Source organism: Triturus cristatus, chromosome 6 (genome assembly GCF_964204655.1).
Source record: "Triturus cristatus chromosome 6, aTriCri1.1, whole genome shotgun sequence".
Classification (NCBI taxonomy): domain Eukaryota; kingdom Metazoa; phylum Chordata; class Amphibia; order Caudata; family Salamandridae; genus Triturus; species Triturus cristatus.
The window spans coordinates 1,772,122,743-1,772,147,039 of record NC_140589.1 but is presented as its reverse complement, the minus strand read 5'-3'; the positions used below and the strand labels follow the sequence as shown (position 1 = coordinate 1,772,147,039).

General features: G+C 44.0%; 2 protein-coding genes across 6 annotated transcripts in view; one reads left to right on the top strand and one right to left on the bottom strand.

The window, feature by feature from the left end:
* The window catches only part of FBXO16 (F-box protein 16), a 355,765-nt gene that overhangs the window by 296,607 nt on the left and 34,861 nt on the right, over positions 1 to 24,297 (bottom strand). For 2 of the 5 annotated variants that reach the window (XM_085613058.1, XM_085613059.1), the window contains exon 1: positions 11,582 to 11,882. The exons of 2 other annotated variants lie outside the window; for them this stretch is intronic. The gene's annotated coding sequence lies outside the window, so the exon portion shown is untranslated. Of the gene's footprint in view, positions 1 to 11,581; positions 11,886 to 24,297 lie in introns of those variants that run through there. One more of the 5 variants, XM_085613063.1, reaches the window with a different exon arrangement.
* The window catches only part of FZD3 (frizzled class receptor 3), a 222,931-nt gene continuing 210,737 nt past the window's right edge, over positions 12,104 to 24,297 (top strand). Inside the window, exon 1 of the mRNA XM_085613057.1 lies at positions 12,104 to 12,279. The gene's annotated coding sequence lies outside the window, so the exon portion shown is untranslated. The remainder of the gene's footprint in view (positions 12,280 to 24,297) is intronic.

Here is a 24,297-nt window from a genome sequence, read left to right as displayed (position 1 = left end):
CACCATCAACAACTCCAAATCATTGTAGATACATTTTTAAATCCATGGTCTCCCTTCCCCAATCAACTTCTAATTTTATACTCCACACTGAGTTAAGCCTACCACATATTACGGATTCAATTAGATTGGCTCCTTTGCTTCTGTGGTTTTCAATTTGGCGAAGGAAAACTCTCCCTTTAACCAAGAGTATAATAAAAGATTGCTTGAGCCTTGACAATTATAAGAGAATCAGATGGATTAACTATGTCGAGCGAGAATTGACGGAGTTGGGGATGAAAGTATTGTTCACAGACCCGCTTTCTTGCAGGTTAATGTCCAAAGCAAAGACTGGTCGACACTTTTATGTTGAAAGCCCAGTACATTCGTAGGGAGAACAACCACAGGAAGCAGTCTATTCTGGTTTATCAACCTTATTTATCTACTTGGGCAGGTGGATCCTCCTACCTAGAGGAGGTTACAATACCACACCACAAATTTACATTACTCCGATTTCGCTTAAATTTGATCCCACTAATGCTAGGGTTCCCATCGAAAACTTATAACCATTGGGACCTGATCAACTGTCCTTGTGACAAGTCCTCTGCCCAAACAGATCTTCATATACTGTTTTTTTGTGGTCACTATCTTAAAGAAAGGAAAAAGTACATTGTACCGATTTTAAAGAGCCATAATTATGTCCAATCTAGGGTTGTACTATTCTTTTAAAATCATTACCAGCCCATCTAGTGTGCTTCTCCCTAACCTCATTTCTATGGGCTTGTAGGAAAAGGCGGAAGATCTTGGGATTATAAAACTTTTTAGGTAAATTTATTTAACTATTTATATTCTACATTTTAACTTATATTTGATATGGCAGATTTTAGTACTTATAAACTGAATCTTTGTAAGATTTTTAACTTCTTCCTATAAGAATCCCGTTGAAATGGTTACCATATTTTATCTATGAGAGTTGTTTTACCTTTTACATTTATTGTTGTTTCTGTACTTTTATGATCATGCCTAAGGATGATCGAATAAAGTTGAAATTGAAATTGTATTGTATTGATCCACAGATTACAATAGAACAGTGTATCACAATCACCATTAATATCAAATAAAAATAATGATTAAAAAGTACTAGGCATTTGGGTTAAAAACTATAGTAAAAAATTATTAAACGCAAGAGGCTCACACTTTATAAGCATCATCTAAAAATGTTATTAGTCCTATGATAGCACCATCATCTTTGACTTTATGTCAAGACATGAGGCTAGCATTATGCATTAAACTTTTATTTCCCACTTCTTCCAGTCCATAAATAGCATGCGGCCACCATCTTCATCCTCTTTTATTTGCTGCTTTTGAGCAGATAAGTATTGTTCTAATTAAGTTATCTGTTTATAGAGTTTGGTTTGAGTGATTGTATTGGAACTTTTTTTGTCAGATACCCAATTTATGTGTGTTTGAATGAGATATAGTTTTATTGTGTTTAGAGCAAAATTTTAATGTTTTTCATTTGTGTTTAAATGTGTTATTTTAGGATATGAGCGTTTATTAGGTTTAAAGACTTGTGAAAATTTCGATTTTGAGGTCATGGCCCTGCCTGGGTTGTGATCGGGTTAAAATGTATAAATTTGAATTTACAGGCGGCGTGAGCACAAGATCTTGTAAGCTACTGCCGTTTTAGAATTGAAAAATACGGAGGACTCGCGCAGGAAGAGTCTTGTAGGAAATCGGGCAGCGAGCTTCATGACAAGTGCAGTCGGTCTCGCTTTCTGGATGGTTTACATTGGAATGTTTTCTAAGGGAATTGGAGCTTGTTTTGAAACATTTGGTATTGTTTCAAGAAGAATTAGCTCTGTGAAGTGGTTTCCATGACAACAGAGCTTCGTTTATTTATTGTGTCAGGGAGATGGCAATTGAGTGTGTCAGGGAGAAAGTTTTCGATGAAAATAGGTTGTTAGGAGGAAGTATAAGAAACGGTTTATTTCTGAGGAGTAATTTAATAAATAGGAAGAATATTATTGATTGTTATTGGAAATTGAAAAGATAAAATGTAATCTAACAATGAAGAACAAGAGAAAATAATCAGAGAAATTATTAATAAAGAGCTAAAGGATGTTATTCAAGAGTCAGTTAAACAGGCACTGGGAAAGAGAAAGAATACTGAGGATGGGGAGTATTTCTCAGTCTCAGAGGAGGGTAATGAGAGAGGCCCTGGTTGTAAATGTTTATCTAAAAGGAAGCATTTAAATAAAAAACTAAACCAGAGTGGAGTCCCAAGCGGCTCACAATGGAAAGGTATCTGACGCGATATGGAAGGAAGTCAGTTTAACACTGAAATTTGACGGAAAGCCTCGGGTGATGCGAATATTTATAGTGATGTTGAGATGGATAAGTACATCTTGGATTTAGAATATAAAGATGATTTGAGAGAAGAGAATGAGAATAGTGGTAGAGAGAAAAGTAACGAGACTGTGGTGGACCCTTTCGGTGAGCAATAATTCACCCCAAGAGAAATTAGACACCTGAGAGGAAAAGACTGGTGGCTACTGAAAAATGTTGCCGATTACATTAACGCAAGAATCAGGAAGCCTTTAGAAAAGGAAGAAAGGAGTATTATGAGAGCGGAATGCTCTAGGCCTGTCATTGATGACAAGGTGACTACGACTCCTAACATAGATCCTGAGCTATTAACTTATCTGTTTAAGATGGGTAAGGATCCAAGAAAAGGTTTGGATAGATCCCTGAAGCAGTGTCAGGACAAGTTACTTGATGCTATTGAGGAGGCTTACCTTAAGAATATAGATTTAGATCTGTCATTATTACGTGGTTGGTGCAAAAGGGTTGTTTGCTTTTTGGGTAATGCTAATTGTTAGAACCGGCGGTCTCTAGTTGGTAGAGGTATACACTTCTGACAAATAGGGACCCACCTTCTCTAGTCAGGGCAAGGGGTTTACACACTCAGATAACCCCTGCTTACCCCCTTGGTAGCTTGGCAGAGCAGACAGGCTTATCTCAGAGGCAGTGTGTTAAGCATTTATGACCACATACAGTAATAAAGTGAATACACTACAAATGGACACAACACAGGAGTTAATATAAAAATAGTATTTTTATATAAGGCTTAGCACAAGACCAAATAACGACAAAAATATACCACAATCTTAATAAATACTCTATGGAAGGAAAAATAGTAGTTCAGGTAAAGTTTCTTCTTAGGAAATGGTTCTTTAGCAACAAAAGTAAGTATTCTTCTGAAACACAGTTCTTGGCAACAAGGTGACCCCCACAGGAGTCACACGACGTAGAGTTTACGATATTCCCAAGGTTCGGCGTCGACCGCGAGGAGCGCTACGTCGAGCCTGGAGTTGCAACAGAACCCACAAACACAGTACCTTTGGAAATGAAGAAAACGATGATCCACGGCGTCGAGATGTCGGCGTCGAGGTCGGCGTCGATCGTGCCTCAGATTCGGGTCGATCCGCAGCGGCGTCGAGAGGTGTCGGGCCGGAGCAGCGCTCACGGCATCGAGAAGGGCATTGAGTCGATGCGATCAGCAGCGGCGTCGAGACGGGGTCGCTTGGAGCTGGAGCCGAACTCACTACTCACTGGCGTCTATACTGGCGTCGATCAGGCCCGGCGGCCGGCGTCGAAGGCTCGGAACACTGGAGCCGTTACTCACGATGTCGAGCTGGATTCGGCGGCGTCGGCGACGTCGAGACTGCAGATTTCCCCTGTGCACTGGAAATAACACTTTCCAGCAACCAGCAATTCAGTCCTTTGGCCCTGTGACTTCAACAGGAGGCTGGCACTCTTCCAGCCCTTGGAGATTTTCTTGCAAGCTTGAGAGTACACACCAAGTTCCTCTCTCCTTGTCCCTTGGCAAAAATAAAGAAGCAGCTTAAGGTTCCCCCCAGCAAACAGCACACTGGCAGAAGGGGGAGGCAAGTCCTTGGATCAGCAGGCTTCTTGTCCTTGGTAGAGGTTTCCTTGTCAGAAGTGATCTGAGTTCTTTGGTTCAGGGGTCCTTCTTTTATACCCCTTTTCTGCTTTGTTCCCTTTGTCCAAGCAGGGAAATTCCCCCCATCTCAGGTTTGTGGTGGGTGTTGCCAGGCAGAGGCACCTGGCCTATTCACTGAGCAGAGCAGGGTCCTCAGCCGCCCAGCAGGAGGCGGAGCCAGTATTGTCACTGGCAGGAGCAGGGCTATCAGTCGCCCGGCAGGAGGTGGAGCCAGCATTGTGTCAGGCAGGGCAGGCTATCAGGGACTACTCTTCCCCCACCCTAAGTGTAGATGCCTCATTCACCCCACACTGACTCATTCAGACCTCTGGAGCCACCCAGCCCCTGACACACACACCAAACCAGCAGAGACCGGTGGATAGTTGGACAAGAAAATAGCCACTTTCTAAAAGGGCTATTTTCAAACACAGAATTTAAAAACCATCCATCCTAAAGGGTTATTAAAATCTGAGTTCAGGGATACTAAACTCGACCTGCTACCATGCTCCCTGAGTCAGATAGATTATAATGGAGTTAATAATCAGTCTGCCCATTCTGGCCTATTGGAGGCAGGTAGCTCTTCAATAGTGAAAAACGAAAATGGCTGTATTTCACTATTAGGTCATGCCACACACATCAGGGCATGACCTACCTTTTACCAACAATGCACCCAGCCCTAGGGCCTACCATAGAGGTGTCTGAAATGTGGCAAAGGGAAGGTTTTACAGACTGGCAAGTAGGTTTCCTTGCCAAGTCGACATGGCAGTCAGGGACTGCACGCAGGCTCTGCGGTGGCAGGCCTGGGACACATTTTGCAAGCTGCTTCCGTGGGTGGCACAACCAGTGCTGCAAGCCCACCAGCAGCAGTTAACTTACATGCCCTTGGCACACGCGGTGCACTAGACTAGGGTCTGAACAGTAAGTCAACCAAGCCAATCATGGTAACACCAATCAATGTATCAATTTAACATAGGGAGCACTTGCACTGTGGCACTGATCAGCAGTGGCACAGTGCCCAAAGCAATATTCCAGCAAAAACATTGTAAACAGAGGAGGCCAACAGAAAAAAATGGAGGAGAGACTCATGCCAATGATGCCAGGTCTAACACTAATGCAGGCATTTTATTAGAGAGGAGGAAAACTTCAAATGCGCATAAACCCAAAATGAGGGGATTTAGCAAATAAGGAGTCCAGGGAAGAGGCTCGAGGCCTTTTGTTTGGTGAAGGGATGGTGAAGTCTTTAACCAAATACGTTTGCACCTTCACAAGCCTGGATAAGGCACAGTATTCGATGCGCAGGGTCTTTAATTATAACAGTCGTTTTTATGGACGGGATGGTAGAAGGGGGCTACCTATCAGCCGGGCAAATTTCAGAGCCCAATACCATAACCAAAGCAGTGGATATTCCAGAGGCCATGGAAGTTACAACTTCTTTCCGCAAAGAGGAAGAGGTTGAGTTTGCTCGAACCTAGGAAGAGGACAAATTCCCGGACAAGGTCAAAACCAGGGTGAGTATGAAGACTTGTACACTTTCTATCCCAAAAATGGTAGGAGAAAGATTAAGGTATTTCAAAGAAAATTGGAGAGAAATTACTCAGGATGCATGGGTTTCTAGAAACTATAGAAGGTTTTCAGATAGATTTTGATTCAGTTCCAGGTCAGATAAAAGAACCTCAAAAGCTGGTTTTTCAAGAAGAATTATTACAAATAGTAGAAAACGAGGTGTGTTGGATGTTGGAGAAGAATGCAATTGTGCAAGTGGGGGAAGAAGACAAAGGTTATGTGAGTACTTTGTTCTTGGTAGACAAAAAGGACAAAGGATGGAGACCAGTAATAAATTTAAGTAGTTTGAATCAGTTTGTGAGTTATCGACATTTCGAAATGGAGGGTATTCACCTTCTGAGGGATATTCTTCAGGAGGGAGATTGGATGGTGAAAATGGATCTGAACGATGCGTATTTTACTATTCCAATAGCGAAGGAAAGTCAACAATTTCTACAATTCAGATGGAGGGCTCAGTTATATCAATTTCAGAGCCTACCTTTTGGGCTTTCATCTGTCACTTGGTGTTTTACCAAGTTAATGAAGTTAGTTGTTGGTTTCTTCAGAGAGAGAGGGGTCAGTGTGATCATTTGTCTCGACGATATTTTAATAAGGAATCAGGATTTTGGGGATCTAAAGAAAGATTTAGATTTGGTCAGGAGCGTGCTAGAGAGTCTAGGCTTTGTGATAAATTTGGAAAAGTCGGTTTTGAACCCTGTGAAGAAGGTGGAATTTCTAGGTTTTGTGGTAGACACAATTTTGTGTCAATTATGTCTTCCGGAGAAGAAGGTGAAGAAAATAAAGCAAGAGATTCAGAAGGTTATAAACAAGGAGAAAGTTACATTGAGGGAATTAGCACGAGTGATTGGTTTGCTGTCTTTGTCAATTTAGGTGATTTTTCCGGGTCCTTTGCATTACAGAGCCTTACAGCATTTGAAAAGATCAGAGCTATCGAAAGGAATGTGGTATGAGGACATGGTGTACATAACTATGGAAGCAAAGGAAGAGCTGGTTTGGTGGATAGAGAACATGGAGGCGTGAAATGGAGGAGCAATTTTCGGAGAATCCCCAGAGTTTGTTTTGGAGACGGATGCGAGCAATTTTGGCTGGGGTGTGTCTGGTCTGGGGCAAGAGACTGGGGGTGTCTGGTCCCCGTGGGAAAAAGAGAACCATATAAATTGTTTGGAGATGAGAGCAGGTTTATTTGATTTGGAAAGTTTCAAAAAAGGATTGGTTGGCAAGTCAGTGCTGCTCAGGATGGACAATGTGTCTGCTGTAGCTTACATAAACAGATTGGGAGGAACTCGATCAAAGGGTCTTGCGGAGTTAGCGAAAGAGATTTGGGAGTTTTGTATGGAACACAAGATAGGTCTGAAGGTGGAGTATTTGCCGGCTGTTAAGAATGTGTTGGCAGATTGGAACTCAATAAACATGATAGACTACAGCGGTTGGAAATTGAAATATGAAGTTTTACTAAGAGTTTTGGAGCTTATGGGTCCTTTAGAAGTAGGTCTTTTTGCATGAAGGTTAACCAACCAACTAGAGAATTTATGTGAGTTGGAGACCGGATCCAGGGGCAATGGCAGTGGATGCCTTATTGCAGGATTGGAAAGGAGTGAAGGGTTATGCCTTTCCCTCGTTCTCTATGATCCAGAGGGTTCTAGTTCAGGTGAGGAGACAGAAATGTGAGTTAGTTTTGATAACTCTGTTTTGGAAGAGTCAACCTAGGTTCCCTTCGGTGATGGAGTTAGCAGTGACAGAAGTTTTTTTTTATTTTGGCTTTTCAGGGGTCTTTTGAGGAATGTGGAAGGAGAACATCCTTTGGTGGAGTTGGGTTCTCTCAACCTTCTAGTTTGGAAGATATCAGGTGTTCAAAAGCATTCTCAAATCTTTCAGGAACAGCTGCAGAGTTACTATTTAAATCTTGGGCACCAGGAACAAGAACATGATATAGGGGAGCCTGGAAGGTTTTGTTTTGTTGGTGCATGGAAAGGGGTTTGGATCCCTTGGAAGCAATTGACATTCAAGTAGCAAATTTTCTAGCTGAATTATTTGAGAAAGGAATGTCGCATAGGACAGTGAACAGTTAAAGGTCGAGATTTCTGCTGGCAATTCTCTCATTCAAGGTGTTTCTATTGGAAGAAGTCCTTTGGTTTGTAGAGTGATGAAAGGGATCCGGCTGAAAAGACTCCCGAACGCTAAATATAAGTCTTTATGGGATGTTGATTTGGTTCTAAAGATATTTGAGAGCTGGCCGAGCAATAAGTACTTGGAGACTAGGCAATTGTCTTGGAAGTTAGCTACTTTATTGTGTCTTATATCATTCAGGAGAGTTTCCGATGTCAAGGCATTGGGCATTTCTCATAGGTTTTATCAACCCAATGACGTGCTGTTTGAGTTGTGCAGAAGAACTAAGTCAATGTCAATTTTGGTTTTTTATCCAATTTTTGATGAATGTCCAAGTGTATGTGTGGTTCACTGCTTAAAGGAGTATGAAAGCAGAATGTTGGAGAAAAGGGGAGCAGGAGTGGATCAGGTTTTGTTCTCGTATGTGAAACCATTCAAAGCAGTTTCAAGTGCGACAATAGTGAGATGGGTTAAATGTTCCATGAATGAGGCTGGTGCGGATGTGTCTAGGTTCACAGCGCATTCGGCAAGAGGGACTATGGCGAGTAAGGTGAGTATGTTAGGTGGGAGACTAGAAGATATTATGAAAGCAGCGGATTGGTCGGCTGCTACTACGTTCAGGAGATTTTATTTTAAGTCAGTTGAACATGTTTATGTTTCAAAATGTGTTTTAGAAAGCTTAGAACATGCATAATGCTAGCCTCCTGTCTTGACATAAAATTGCGATTCTAATTGGTATACTGAATATAGAATCGAGATTGTATTAAAGACAAGGAGGCTAACAATATCCTGCCCACCCTTCCCCTTGGGTGAGGCACAATTTGTATTTATTATGTAAGAATTAATGTTGTTGGTTTGGAATTGTATTGGTTTATCTCGCAAAATGAAGAATTTTGCCCTTTAATTTTGTGCATATGTTTTGTTGTAGAAAGTTAAAAAAGGCTATTTTGGAGTTTTTGGAGTAATGAAGGACAGCAAACGAAAAGAGGAAGAAGATGGTGGTCGCATGCCATTTATGGCCGGGAAGATTCTTTGTTGATTATGATCTTTTAAGGTTCCATGAGCTTTGAATGGTGCTGCTCAGAAGTGGGAAATAAAAGTTTAATGCATAATGCTAACCTCCTTCTCTTTAATAAAATCTTGATTCTATATTCAGTAAACCTATTAGAATCGCAATTCTAAAGCAATATCTAACAGCCTCTAGGGTGGATCTTATGTTTGCCTTGTTAAAAACTGGTTGCAAGTGGAATTTTCTTAGATACAAAACTTTGGGCCAAATACATAAAATGTGCATAAGAGTTTCTGTTGTAAGTCGACAATCAGACTTTCCCTTATGAGCTGGATTCCATTTCCCATCAAATTCATAAATGGGAATATAGAAAAATCTGAATCTTAGGTATTTCATTTTGATGTAACCAGGCAAATTTGACCCAAGATAGTCTTGGCCCTTTGAAACAAGAGTTTCAAAAACGAAATGCATGTGTTTATATTGCTGTAGCATGGCCATGTCATTCTCCCTCTGTCTGCTGAAAAGAGGCCTTCGTAGCAGATATTTTCGAGTCACTTGATTTCAGTTAGCCAGTATCTCTAAGTCAGGTAGAATATGCTTTCTGGCGCTTTTTTTGATGAAGCAATGTTCAGTTTCATGTCCTTGTATGATGTTTTCTTAATTTCCAGATAAATTAGGGATTTAATGTTGTGAAGTGAGCCCCTGCACAATCACATGAGTCTAGCATTTTAATTGTCAATAGACTGTCAACCTTATGAATGCCTAAATGTTTTAACACAATATGCATATAATGATGAAAATGAACAGCTCATCCAAGTTAACTAAAGTTATTCAGAACCTTGGTCCTCACTACACTCTCTCTCGATGCTCTGCTGCTGAAAATTACCAGACAAACTCTGAATCCATATCTGATGATACTGCACAGTGAGCAACAGTGACTCAGTCGTTATTGTTAGATCTGTGCTTCCATTTTTTTTTTAAACAATATTTTTTTAATTATAATTTTGGTGCCATTTGACATGTCTCTTTGAAACTTTCCAAACCAATGATGATAGTGGCTAAGCTCCGGAATTGCAAATTTCATGCAGCTCAGTCAAGGGGTGGAAGTACATAAAGGGAGGATCAAAAATTGAGCATTTTCCATTTTTACTGTCACGTAAAATGTTGCTCTCTGGTACAGCACAAAACAACAAATGGAATTACACCAAATTTACCATGAACCTATAACTTTATGCAGGGGATTGCATCTGCTTGCATTGGTGTAATTCATTCAGCAGCTTCTGAGGAAGCAGCATTACAAACAGGTATTGGAAGGACTCAAACTGTTACAGAATAAAAACATTTGCATATAGTCAGTGTATTTGCAAATCTGCAGAGGATCAGTGAATCCATTAAATTAAAATTAAAAAAACACCATATTGGACGAAGAAACTTTTTGTCCCATCATTCATTGCAGATTCGTGGATCCTGAGCTAGATCTGCGAATCCACACACTCTGATTGGCTGGCCATAATGGAAAAAAAGGTAATGGCCTATAGTTACCAATGATTAAAGTCTGATGCAGTAACACCACAAAATGTATTACAGCATAATAAAGAACTGCAGAACTTATGCACACTTAAAAATGACAAGTTTAAAAGTAAAAATGGGATAAAATACAATATCTAAGATGGGAGGTATTTTGACATTGCACATCAGTAATAAATACGAAGATACCATGATACCAGGGCTCTGCAACTGCCTTACGATGAAATAAAAAAGCTGTGATTTAAAAAAAAAAAAAAATGAGTAACAATAAATTAGAGTAGTTTTGCCATCTGTGCCTCACTCAAATTTATTGTGATTGCATTCTGCGATTAAAAGAACCAATAATACTCATTTAAATATCAGTAAGCTTTAGAAAGCAATTTAGCAAATAGATTTACATGGATTTTGGGTTAAAGTACAGTTGATATAGCCTCCTCCTTTCACCCAGTGCCTAATTTGTAAAAAAAAAAAAAAACGTGCTAGGGCCCTTGTGAGGAGGCTGTTGTATCTTGCAATACCCACTGCACCTGCCCACACAGCCAATGGCAGTACCAACACAACTACTAACCATCCCACGCCTATAAGCCTGACAATTCAGACCTTTAATATTCATTAAACATTACTAATACCTGCCGCCCAAGCTAGTCTTACAGCTTTGGGTGTAAGTACGCTGTATCACTTGCTGTGCCTCAAGACCTTATGGGGGAAGGGCCCTTTAATCAATGGCTATCTCATTACTTTCTACCACCCCAGGAAATGCCTTCGCTCGGCTAACCTAAACTTAGCCGCAGTCCCTAAAACTAAAAGGGTAAGATGTGGAGGCAGGTCCTTTTCCTACAATACAGCTAAACTCTGGAACACCCTTCCTTTACATCTTCCCGCAGAGTCTGGCCATCTTCTTTTTCGAAAGCTCCTCAAAACTTGGTTGTTCCAAAGTGCCACCCTATAAACCATCTAGTTCTTCCTGTCTCTGCTGCTAGCGCTGGGATGCCTCAGGGTTGCTACGCGCTTAATAAATGCTGTTTAATAATTAATTAATGCTGTTTAATAATGAAGTGGCACTGCTATGTTGTCCTCCTTATGTTTGCACCTGGTACAGTGCAGAGCAATAGCACTTTACAGTTGTCGCTCAAAACACAAATATTCTTCCTAAACGCACTTACAGATTTGTTTAATGGGCACACATGCTATGCAATAGGCCTACCCATTGATCCGCACACCTCATGCCTCCCTTGAATACTCGATCAAGCATTGAACAGCAATCGAAACTCCCAGCTACATCTGCACAGGCAGTATGTGGCTGCATATGCAGGAGAGGGCAAACTGTAATAGCGGGACACAGGTCTGCATGCACTTTTATTTACTTTCATTTTGAATGACAGAAGCATCCTTACCTTATTAGATCTCCATTTGCGTATCCCTTTAAAAATAACGCAAAGGGGAGGAAAGAAAGGAAGATCGCGAGGCGTGTTGTGCTGTCACCACGGAAACCAAGCCCCGCCCACATCGAGCCCTCAACACGGCGAAAGAATTCATAGGCTAGCACCCTTTACACCGCTGTTCCAGCTCCCACGGCAACACCAATCAATCCGCTGATTGGTCTCCCCTCCAGAAGTCCTCTTTTTTTTACGCAGTGCCTTTATGACAAGTGTCGTCACCCAGATCGGTAGCTGTGACGTACATGTTGCGGCCGCGCGCGCCCTCTACCGCCCCTGAAAAGAGTGCATCTTTACACCTGAGAGCTGTAACGTCGCACAAGACGCAAGTGGGCGGGTTCAAGCTACGGCAACAAAAGCCTGTCAGACCAATGGGTGGAGCCAAAACTGAACCCACAGGCACGATCCCTACGGTGATTGGTTGAGGTGTTTGCGCACGCCCATTCTACCGCCTCCTTTCCCCTGAGGCATGGAGGCCTCCTTCTGAACGCTACAGAGCATTGCTTGTATTTACAGCCTGCTCCGCCCCCCTTGTAGGCCCCGCCCCTTGCTGTGTCCTGGTCCTACTGCTGAATGAGCCGTCTCCGACTCTCCGTGATAGCCGAACAGCATTGGAAAGTGCGGAGCGGCGGTGGGTGCGAGGACGGCTGCGCGGGGTGAGTACCGCTGCTGGGGGTGGGGTCTCTCCAGCGGCGTGAGGTAGGTGGGTGATGTGCGGCTGCTGCAGGGAGCGCAGTGAAGGGCATTGCAGGAGCCTCGTGGTGTTGGTGTCACCGTCCCTGTCTCTGCAGTCACAGACCACTGCGCCCCCCTGCCGCGGCGTCGTTACTCCTCTGGAAGCGCCGCGGCTGTGGCCTTAGCACGGACCCTCCGCCGGTGCCCGTGCATCGCAGCTGAAGCCGCACGGACCACGAACAATGCCAGGCCCCTTAAATGACCCCCTCACCGAGGTCCCCTGTTATTGAAAGACAGGCGTCGCTGTATTATTAATCACTGCTCCCTGTGATGCTCTAATCCGGAAGCCCTATGTCACCGTTACTCAGAGGCCCGTATATTATTTATGTGATGGCGGGTCCATGTTTTATGTTCAAGGACACTTTATCACCACCATCATCATATCCAGGCACCCAGAGGTCCTTATATCATTATTACATAGAGGTGCACTGGGGCCTGTATAGTAAACATGGTAACCACTATCAAATATGTTAATGCCATCCCCACTGGCTACCGGGGTTATAACATACATTCTCATATTCCATAATCACACACACTGGAACGTTATTTGTATGCCTCCGCTAGGGTCACGTGGAGTTTACGATGCTGCCACCGGTAGGGTTATTGTCATTACATCACCCTACGTAACCTTTGGTTAACACCACTAGGTTCGCCTCGTCAGACGCACCTCACTACGAGGGCGTGTGGTACGTCACTACACCCAGAATGTAACATTTTACAAATATAGTAATGGGGAGCAGGAAAGCATGCGTGTTGATGCCCTGGAGGTGACGCCTGGAGGTTGACATGAACCCCTGTATTCATATCTAGCTTGTGTTAGCCAGGGTCTCTGTGTGACATTAGATAATCTGGTTCTGGCAGTGGTTTAGTTATCAGTACAGCAGGTACAGTGGTACCGGGGTGTACTGACCGAGGGACATTTCCTCTACTTGCATTTAGCGCCACCATTTCACCTCTGAAACTATTTCCGTATACTGTAGATTAGTTGTATTGTGTCCAGACCACGATTTTCCCATGGTTTGCATGCACCATTGGTTGATGGAGGGGAGGGAAGATCTACGGAGGATTGGGAGGGTCTGTGCTCATTGTGAAGACAGGCGTCATTCGCTACGGACTGCCCTGGCCCTTCCATTATCACTGATTTGCACCCAGCCCCTCTGATTTGAGGTGTACCGATGAGCCGTGGTTGTTCTTTGGGTGTAGTATCTGAGATGCAGTTTCATGTCTCCAAACGTCGCATCACCAGAAATAGTTGGTTGTTTTTAAAGTGACGTTAACTCGCCTAAATTAGAAACTTGGTTCTAATCGGGGTGACGCCACCTTAGTGACCATAAGTGTTTGATCTCTGGAGTTTTACTAAACGTTTTTTTTTGTTTTAAAAAACGGCGACATGATTTTCACAAGGTGTGTGGTATTTTGATGGAGGCCGTGAGACTGCGGAGGCTGGTAGACTTCGTTACTAAGGTGTGAGACTCCCATCCAACGAGTGAGACATGCGGCGATCAGTGTAGTTTGACTTTTATATGATTACAGCACGCGTGGCCCTTGGGGTTTTACCTCTTCTCGAGAAGGGCCCAGGCCGCCGACCCTGGGCTGAGCTGAGACTGGACAAACTGCTTTCCGTGTACTGAGAGTCTCGGCTGAAATTCTTATGTCCCTGGAGTAAGGGATACTCTGGGTGCACAGTCTGTATTTGGAGGTGGTCATGGGTATTTATGAGTCTCAGCAAATGTTTAAAACGCATATTTACAGTTTTTTTTCTATTTTTAAAACAAGGCCCCCTGAAGCCAAACCGCGTCGTGTGTTTATGGTGCAATGAACTGGGTTTATCTTTGGGAGCTGAGCGAGCCGTAAACTATTTCTATGGACTTATAATTGCTACCGAACCGCTCCGTCGGTCAACCGTCCATCATGTCAACATTTTCCTGTTTGCTTACCTGATTGTCTGTTCAAACATTCCCCGGATCGTAGTGCCGTGCTCGTCGATGAGGTGATTTATTGTTAATTATTACAAGGCTTTGCTTGTTGTACAAGTCTGATTAATTAAATACCCCGAGCTTGCTCAAAGCTTAAATCCTTTCCTCTTACATCAGATGTCACAGTAAACATCTCCCATCAGTGGGATAAGTCGCATCTCTTGCTGTGACTGCAGGACAAAGCAGTCATCAGGCAGGATGGCCTGATGGCTTCCGGTCACTGTACACCAGTTGTTCAGTCCTGGATTTTTATTTACTAAATCTTTGATATCCAGTGAGTTGGGTCAAGAAAACCAAGTGCTTTGCTTCTACAATGCACTAACTTTAAATGAAAGCCCTTGACTTTCAACATTGAGCCCTAATGGCCTACTGTCATCTTATGAGTCTACGGTCTTTTTAGCTTGTTATACAAGGTCCTTTCTTGTGCACGTGGGGAGTCTTTGCAGCAGTGGAGCAGAGTAACATGGACTGGTCTGGGGCCTTAGGACTCAACAAACCAGTTGTAGATGTGTATCAAGGGTTTTACATGTCAAAGCTAATGAGCTTCTTTGATGGCAGGTCTGTCACCAGTCTGCGCAAATGTCCACGTTGTTGACACCACAAACAGATGGAGACAGTCACATATTTGTTGTGAATAATTTCTTACATAGCAGCATCTATTGTAGTATGCAGGTCAGTGACACCAGTGCTCATTGGCAAAATTAGGGTGGGGTTGTTTCTGAGTCCTGCCTGAAATGTTAACATAGACTCCTGTAAAATAAAATGATTGGAAACATATTTGAATGAGTGACGATTAGAATACTTTTAACATTTAAAATAGCCCCTCATGCATTGCAATACAAACACTCAATAGGAATCGGAATGATACAGCAGACAACCAATGGCAAAAGGCGAGAGAGGACTAGTGCTCTGATCAGAGCCAAAGCCCTGTCCTTGTATATGCTAAAATAATTGCGATTCCCCTATTAACTTGACCAGAGAATCAGGATTTCATTAAAGACACAGAGGCTAACATTATGCATTAATCTTTTAATGCAGTCACAAGCAGCCACACTACATCATAAAGCAAAACAGTTCTAGAACAGAACACAAATAGTATGAAGGGCATGAGCACCAAACAGACTGCCTCTTTTAAATGTGGAAGAACAAAGAGAAAGTTCCAAAGGTGAGATTCATCTTAATCTTGAAGGCGGAGGATCCAAGAGTCCACAATGAAGAAAAGAGAGGAGGAGACGAAGATGAGAAGAATCCATTAAGAGGATTTGTCTGCAAAGAAGGAGGAGTATGTTAGAATGTTAAGCGAGATAAAGCAACGGAGCATTAAAACTGAAAAGTGCAATGGCATAATAATAAGTACAAGCAATAGTAACAATCATAAAGGTGTATTTATAAAGAACAGAATAAACAATGAATTGTTCGACCCTGGGAGGGACGGGAGGGATAATGTTAGCCTCCGCGTCTTTAATGAAATCAAGATTCTCTGGTCATGTTAATAGGAGAATCGCAATTTCATTACAAGACCGGAGGCTACATTATGCATGTTGGTAGCCGTGTAGGACAACGTCGGACATGTGCTCGATAGGTTTGCAATAGTGTCGAGCAAAGGTGGATGCATTGGACCAGTCCGCTGCTTTGAGGATATCATCCAACTTACCACCAGACCAGAAGGATTTGCTGGCCATAGCACCTCTAAGAGAATGGGCCTGAAATTTAGATAAGTCAACACCGGCTAGTTTCATAGCGGACTTGACCCATCTGGCAATGGAGGTAGAGCTAATGGGCTTGAATGGTTTGACAAAAGAAATAAGCAGTTGATTTGCGTCATGAGGACGAAGATCATTCATTCTCCTATCCTATTCCTTCATACAGTCTACAACACAAAGTTTGGTACACAGGTCGAAACGAGAATAAAAAATAAAATCTGACATAGTTTTGGTTTTTCTAACAATTTCGAATTTGACACCAAACATATCATAATACCTATAAGATATATCAAGACATTTAATATCAGAGACTCTACGGCAGGAAATTAAGCACAAGAGAGTAGCCAGTTTAATGGAAAGGCATTTCCTGTTAAGAAAAGAGTTATCAGTCCAAGAGCAAAAGAGATCTAAAATGGCCTTAACGTCCCATCAGGATTGATAATTCGGTCTAGGAGGCCTCTTCTGTCTAATACTCTACAAACGATAACATTTTTACCTACCGTCTTACCGTTGATGGGCGAATGACCAGCGTAGATAGCTGATCTATAACAATTAATAGATCTATAGGAAAGACCCATCACAAATTGTTCCACCAAAAAGTTGACTACGTGTGCGATAGGAGCCTCCACGGGATCCAGGTGCCTCTCCATGCACCAACAAAACCGTTTTTTCCAAATGTTGTTGTACCTATAGTGTGTTCCAGGGGCCCAAGATTCTCCGAGGAGAATTGCAGCTGATGACGAAAGGTCAGACAGTTCGTCGGATTTCCTGACACCTTCCAGGCAAGAAGGTTCAAATTCCCGGAAAGAATTAGGTTGTGATCTTCTCCGTCTGCGTTGGTACTATTTGTCTAACTGGAAGGTTAGTCTGCTTGCAAATAAGTCGCAATCGAGGGGACCCCAGAAGCGATTCAAGGCGTTGAAAACATTCACGTTGAGTTTCCAATCGCTGAAGTCTGAGAGGAATCTCGAGTTCCAATCTGCAGAAAAATTGGATTTTCCGGGGAGATACTCTGCCTTTAAAGCAATCTTGTGCTCTAAGCAAAACATCCAGAGTTTCTTTGCTAAGTTGGAGAGGTCTGGTGATCTCGTCCCGCCTAGGCGGTTGATGTAGGAAACCCCGGAGATGTTGTCTATCTTTAAGATAACCGATCTCCCTTGAAGTGAGTGTCTGAAGCTCATAAGAGTGTATAAGCCTGCCGTAAGTTCCAGAAAATGTATCTGGTGGGAGGTCTCCGCAAGAGACCAAACACCGCCAGTGTCTTGGTTGAGGAGGCGAGCACCCCAACCACGAAGGCTCGCATCTGATTCCAGCACGAACTCTGGTTTTGAGCCGAAGATTGCCCTGCCATTCCAGGCATCCAAATTCTCCAACCACCAGGAGAGCTCCGACCTGGCTTTTTGATCCAAATTCACTAGGTCCCCGTACCACAGGCCAGATCTGAGAGCCTTCCCCTTTATTCTCTGAAGTGCCCGGTAGTTGAGAGGTCCCGGGAAGATGGCTTGAATAGAAGATGAAAGAAGACCTAGAAGTCTGGCTAGTTCTCTCAGAGTTAAAGAATCTCTTTTTAGAACAAATCTGATTTCTTTGCAAATCTTGGCAATTTTCTTTGGGGAAAGTAAGAGGAGACATTTTGAAGTGTCCACTGTAAAACCGAGGAACTCCAGGGATCTGGAGGGGGTAAGGATTGATTTTTCCCGGTTTATAATGAACCCTAGACTCTCTATGAGATTCATAGCAGTGTTCAGGTCCTTCAGGAGTTGAGAGTGCTGTTGGGACATAATGAGAATGTCATCCAAATAAATAATTAAGCGAATACCTCTTTCCCTTAGAAGGAGGGCGATAGTCCTCATGATCTTGGTGAATCACCAAGGGGCAGAGGAAAGACCGAAAGGGAGAGCTTGAAATTGAAAGAGCCGATTCTTCCAAGTGAATTGAAGGAAGGGTTGGTGTTCTTTGGCCATAGGAATGGTAAAGTAGATGTCCTTTAAGTCCAGCTTGACCAGCCAGTCTCCCTCTAAAAGAAGGTCTCTTAGGAGTTGTATACCTTCCATTTTGAAATGTCTGTAGACCAGATATTTGTTCAATTCCCGTAGGTTTATGACGGGTCTCCAACCTTTGTCCTTTTTTTGAACGAGAAAAAGCTTGCTTACAAACCTCTTTAAACTCCAGGGAAATTCTAAGATTGCGCCTTTTTGAAGCATAGAGGCAATCTCTTCTTCTACAATTTTGTGCTGATCCTCTGGGAGAGGTAGAACCTTCGGGTTTAAGTTTGAACAGGGGTAAGGGTAAAGTCTATTTTTAAACCTCGAACGGTTTCCAAAACCCAAGGGTCCTGAGTCAAGCTTTCCCATATGTGGTAAAAGAATTGAAGTCTGCCACCTACCTTTGGGGGGGAAGAAGAAGGAGTGAGAGGTAGACTTACTTTGAAGGTTGGTGTTGATGGGAGCGCCACAGGTTCTGAATCCTCTATTCCTCGAACCTCTTCCTCTTTGAGGATAGAATTGTGCGTTGGATGTGAAGAAACCTCTTCCAGAGCCTCTGAACCTCGAGAAGGGCCTTTGGTTGCCACCGCCGGAAGAAAGGCCCCTTCTTCCAGCCCTTCCAGAAAGGTTGGAAATAAAAACACGTCTCCTATTGGTCTGGGCTTTGTCGAGGGCTGTGAAGGTGGAGATATATTTACCGATTGATTTAATCATATCCTCGCCAAAGAGGAGACCTTTTGGATTTTCAGAGGGTTCCTTCTCTGCCATATCCCCCCAATTTTGGGTTTATCTTGGAGAGGATAACTCTCCTCCTTTCGATGTTGAGGCTAGAGTTAGCATTGCCAAGAAGGACCAAGGCCCTCTGGCTCCACCCTCTTATAAGATCTGTGTCAAGGGGGGTGTCATTAATATGACATTGCTCAGCTGTATCAAGAATTCTAGTCTAAGGTCCCAGGATGTCGAGGAGGCAATCCTGGCAGCCCTTGAGGGATTTCTCCATACCCTTTCTAGGGTCCTTACCCAGTTTGAACAAGAATTTTATCAGGTCGGGATCAACGGTTGGGGGTCTGACAGACCTGGTCTTGAATTGCCTGTCTAGGGCATTCGGACCTCAGTGTGCTACGAGTCTGGGTCCCCAGGGTGTTCCTGAGCCATCTTTTATTGAATTTAGTCACATGGTCTTGTGGAAACCATTCCGAACTCCTGGGGTAGGAGATGTTAAGTGGCGAAAACATTTCCTCGCCCAAAGGGTCGAGAATGACATTCTTAGATGAGGATGGTGATTCGTCGTCAGTTTGACTATTGAAGTCTAGTTCCTCATCGTCCAAGTCAAGGACAAACTCATCATAAGGATTAGGGAACTTATCTTCATCGTCAGAATAATCATCAGGTATGGTATGAGCACTCCGATAATTTGTGCCGCTAGGGACACCCATGTAGGTCGTGCCACGATGGACATCTGAATGATTTGTGCCACTAAGGACACCTGTAGCGTTTGAGGTGCGACGACCTCCCACAATATTTGAGGCGCCAAGGCCTCCCAAGACAGTTGAGGTGCTAGGACCTCCCATAGTGCTCTTTAAATATGGCTCAGTGTTATTACTTTTTTCCACTCTTTTCCCCTGGTTAATAGGTGTTAATTTACCAGTAATGGGTATTTCGTGGACTTCGTCCTAAAAGGGGAGGAGTCTTTTTGATGACATGACCTCTTTAAAGGTGTCAAACATGCAAGACCTCATCTCTTTCTGAATAACATTTTTAAAATCTTCACTATTGAAATTAGGGGAGCAAGATGCAGCAGCATCAGAGTCTGAATCAGACATTATGATAGTTAGGGTTAAGTATTAAAGGCAGTAATAGGTAACCAGTTTTCCCCCCCTTTTTTTTTTTTGTAGTTTTAAATTGGCAAATAATAAGAGACAAGTTTTCCCCTTTTTAGGGTTCTCGCTGAGTCAGCGCGCATGCGCTGCTCGGAGAGACATTTTGTTTGTGAGTTTTCAAAGTACTGCTGGCTGGCCTAGCGCTTGCATGCACGTGAGCGTGCACGCACGCAGCCGCCATGCGCTAGGCCAGCCAGCAGCACTAGCGCGTCATCGCGATGACTTTCGCTTTCACAGCGATCGTGATGACTTTCGTGGCCAATGCTTGTTTTTTTTTTTATTTGCAGCACACTAACCCTTTTAACAATAGCAGCCTTCTCCATGCCGCCCGGTTCCGCCCTCCAAACCTTCTATGTTGCTGCCGGACCTTAGCATTAAATAAACAGTGCTTGTTTGTTTTTATAGTGCTTCTTAGGTCTCGCCTGACCCAGCGCATGCGCTGGTCTGGCGAGTCTTATTGAGAGGGCTCCAAAAAGTGCTACCAGGCCAGCCTAGAGCTACAGTGCATGTGCGCGGGCTCGCGCGCCGCGCTTTACCGCGATTACTTTCACTTTCGCGGTACAAAAGGGGGTGGTGATGGACGGAGCATCACAACCAATCAAACACTCACACCCAGTCAACAGATCTGGGTTTGATCCATCACCGTTTTTTAGCCCACTCTGCCACCCCAGTTCAGACATGGCCATATGCAAATCAGTCTGACCCTGTGCCTCATGGGAACAGTCCAGCCCGAACTTCCAAGCCATGCATCCCCTGGACCGGAAACAAGCTTCCTAGGACCGGTTTCTGGCATTTCAGCCGTCTTCAGCTAGGCTTGCTTGAATCCAGTGGCAAAGTGAGCAAGGGACTCACGTCTGAGCATACCCTGCCAACTTATGGCGAACAAAGCGGTACAAAAGGGGGTGGTGATGGACGGAGCATCAGAACCAATCAAACACTCACACCCAGTCAACAGATCTGGGTTTGATCCATCACCGTTCTTTAGCCCACTCTGCCACCCCAGTTCAGACATGGCCATATGCAAAGCAGTCTGACCCTGTGCCTCATGGGAACAGTCGAGCCCGAACTGCCAAGCCATGCCTTCCCTGAACCGGAAACCAGCTTCCTAGGACCGGTTTCTGGCATTTCAGACATGGCCATATGCAAATCAGTCTGACCCTGTGCCTCATGGGAACAGTCCAGCCCGAACTGCCAAGCCATGCCTTCCCTGGACCGGAAACAAGCTTCCTAGGACCGGTTTCTGGCATTTCAGCCGTCTTCAGCCAGGCTTGCTTGAATCCAGTGGCAAAGTGAGCAAGGGACTCACGTCTGAGCATACCCTTTTTGATGCTCCGTCCATCACCACCCCCTTTTGTACTACTTTCACTTTCGCGGCCGCACGACCGCTTTGATGTTTGCACGTGATCGCGATCACTTTCGCGGCCGCAGGGCCGCTTGACATAGCCAATAGGTCTCGCTTTTGGGACCTTATAAGTATTTAGTTATGCAACTGTTGCATGGCTAAACACTTATAAGGTCCCAAAGGCGAGACCTATTGGCTATGCCAATGCTTGTTTTTATTTGCAGTGCACTTTCACTTTTAACAATAGCGGCCTTCCCCATACCGCCCGGTTCTGCCCTCCAAACCTTGCTGGGCTCGATCACTTCCTTGCAGTCTGCCAGCTGAAGTTGCTCTGCCCCCACGCCCTCTGCCAAGTGCTTTGTTTACCTTTCCGTTTTTATGGAAGGGGATGTCCTGGTCTCCCGCTCACAGCTCTTACTCCGGGCCTCCCCCCTGACACTTGTCTAAACAATGCAGGTGATGTCACAGGGACGTTTTGCGCTAGAGTAATATTGTGTAAATTGGAATTATTTGGCAGCATTACAAGTCACTTTTATTTTTTGTCTGATTTTCGTGTAACATTGGCAAGCTGCACACACTCAAGGACCCAAATGTATGCATAATTGAAATCCTCAATGTGTGCCACAGCCCTATTGGAAATACATTGACCAGGCCGTGACATTTGTAAATAAGGGAACAACCCTCGGCAGGTCAGCAGAGATAAACAAGCATTTGCAATGCAATAAGTGTTGCATTACTAAATGTTTGAGCTATTGGGATTCCAAATAATCATGCAAAGTAGCTCAAACTTTAAGTAATGCGAGACCTATTGCATTGCAAATGCTTGCTTATTTTTTGTTTAGGCAAGAATTTGTAAAATCCTGCTGGTGTAATGGGAAAGGAAAAAGACGCGTATGGGGCACAGCCTCCGGCAGCAGCTGGTAACTGTCAGCAAGCGCTCGTAAAAGCGCTCGAGAGTCGGCTGCTGGTGAGATTAAAAGAAAGCAGTTAGCAACATAACTGCGTTGCGCTGCCCTCGCTAAGGTGCGTTCTTCTAAGGGACACGGAGGGAGCTTAACAAACGAGTCTGAGGAGTCTAAAAGAAATTAGTGAAGGACGCGTGGCTCCCGCGTTGATTAAAAAGGAGTGTCACAGGTCATAAACCGATCGGCCTTAACGCGCGTGATAAGGAGCTCGACCCGCGTGATTAACGCGAATGGTTTGTTTCTCTTGAGAAGGACAATGCGACAGGAGGACCCTCACGTTAAAGGTGCGGACCCGCTGAGGTAGAAGTGGAGGCAAGCTCCGGTAAGGGGAGGGCGGGGGGTGATACCCATAGATTGGAAATCAATAGGAGGTGGGGGGGCGGGGGGAAATGAGGAGAAAGACCTCAAACGATGACATCACATGACTTAAGTCTATGATATTAATGAATCTAAAGTCAATACAAAATGGTTAATAAACAGTACAAAGTAGAAAATAAGAGAGTATAAAATGAACTGATCTACTTGACTGCCGCATTTAAAAGAGGCAGTCTGTTTGGTGCTCATGCCCTTCATACTGTTTCTGTTCTGTTCTAGAACTGTTTTGCTTTATGATGTAGTGCGGCTGCTTGTGACTGCATTAAAAGATTAATGCATAATGTTAGCCTCAGGTCTTGCAATGAAATGTATCACAATAGGTCGTATAGATAGCTGTATTGTCAAGTCAGACCTAATCCTGATTTTCAAAATAAGGATACAAGACATGTGGAAATCATAAAGTGTACTTGCAATTCTGTAAAAGTATCGGGGGTTCCACGTTTAGGGGTAGAGGCATGAACTGGTGAGTTTTTTCAAAGGTACAATGCAAAAGGCATAAGACACCCAAAGCTCCTAAATTTGTGGGCATTTACAGGCATTTTGTATGACTCCTCCCACCCTGAAACTTCCTGTAAATGTCTGTATTTAATGGGGTTACAGGGTAAAGGTTTTCTTCAGTGGGAGAAATATTTCACCAGTGGAGGAAAATAAGCTAAACATACAAATTCATATGTCTGGCCAACTTTTCTCTTGCAGATTTTCCACTTAGTAGATAATCTACATGAGAAATATTGTCCACTAGGTCTTATTACAAGCACCCCCCATTCGAGGAAGTATTACTGCACTCGGGGAAATGGCAGCACCAAACTTTGTTGAGCTTACACCTTGCAGATTTACCTCCCCAAAAGGCCCCACATCAGTATGGGTATGAACTCAACACTGCCTTAAGATTTTAGGCACGCTTAGAGTCTAGTAAGATTACATTTAGAATATTTGATATAACCAAATGGACATTGACATATAATAATACCTGAGATTTATTTTTCCTTGATATACCCGTTTTTGGTGGAATGGTTCCAAGTCGACTCACATTAAATTATTCAGATCATATATGCATTGTACACAGAAAGCAATCTTTGATTCATTTTTTCAGTGCAGACGGACTTTTTAATGTTTTACTCAGTCCTCGTGTGCATATATGTTGTCTGTCTTCTCCTCTTTGTCTTTACCATTTACTTTGGGGGCACAACAAAGAGCTTACCTGGCTGGTGGACGCTCCGCTGCGCTCTCTGCATAGCCCGGGGGGTCCGGTGGTGTTCTGCTCCTCATTTTTGCCGCCACAGACCTTGCTGGACGACGCGTGGGGACTACAGCCCCCAGAAGCCCTAGCGGCACTTCCTGTTTCCGATCCCCTGCGCGCCCGGAGGCGCTTAAAGCTGCGAGGCTCCCTCGGTGGAGCGGGGGCACAACAAAGAGCTTACCTGGCTGGTGGACGCTCCGCTGCGCTCTCTGCATAGCCCGGGGGGTCCGGTGGTGTTCTGCTCCTCATTTTTGCCGCCACAGACCTTGCTGGACGACGCGTGGGGACTACAGCCCCCAGAAGCCCTAGCGGCACTTCCTGTTTCCGATCCCCTGCGCGCCCGGAGGCGCTTAAAGCTGCGAGGCTCCCTCGGTGGAGCGGGGGCACAACAAAGAGCTTACCTGGCTGGTGGACGCTCCGCTGCGCTCTCTGCATAGCCCGGGGGGTCCGGTGGTGTTCTGCTCCTCATTTTT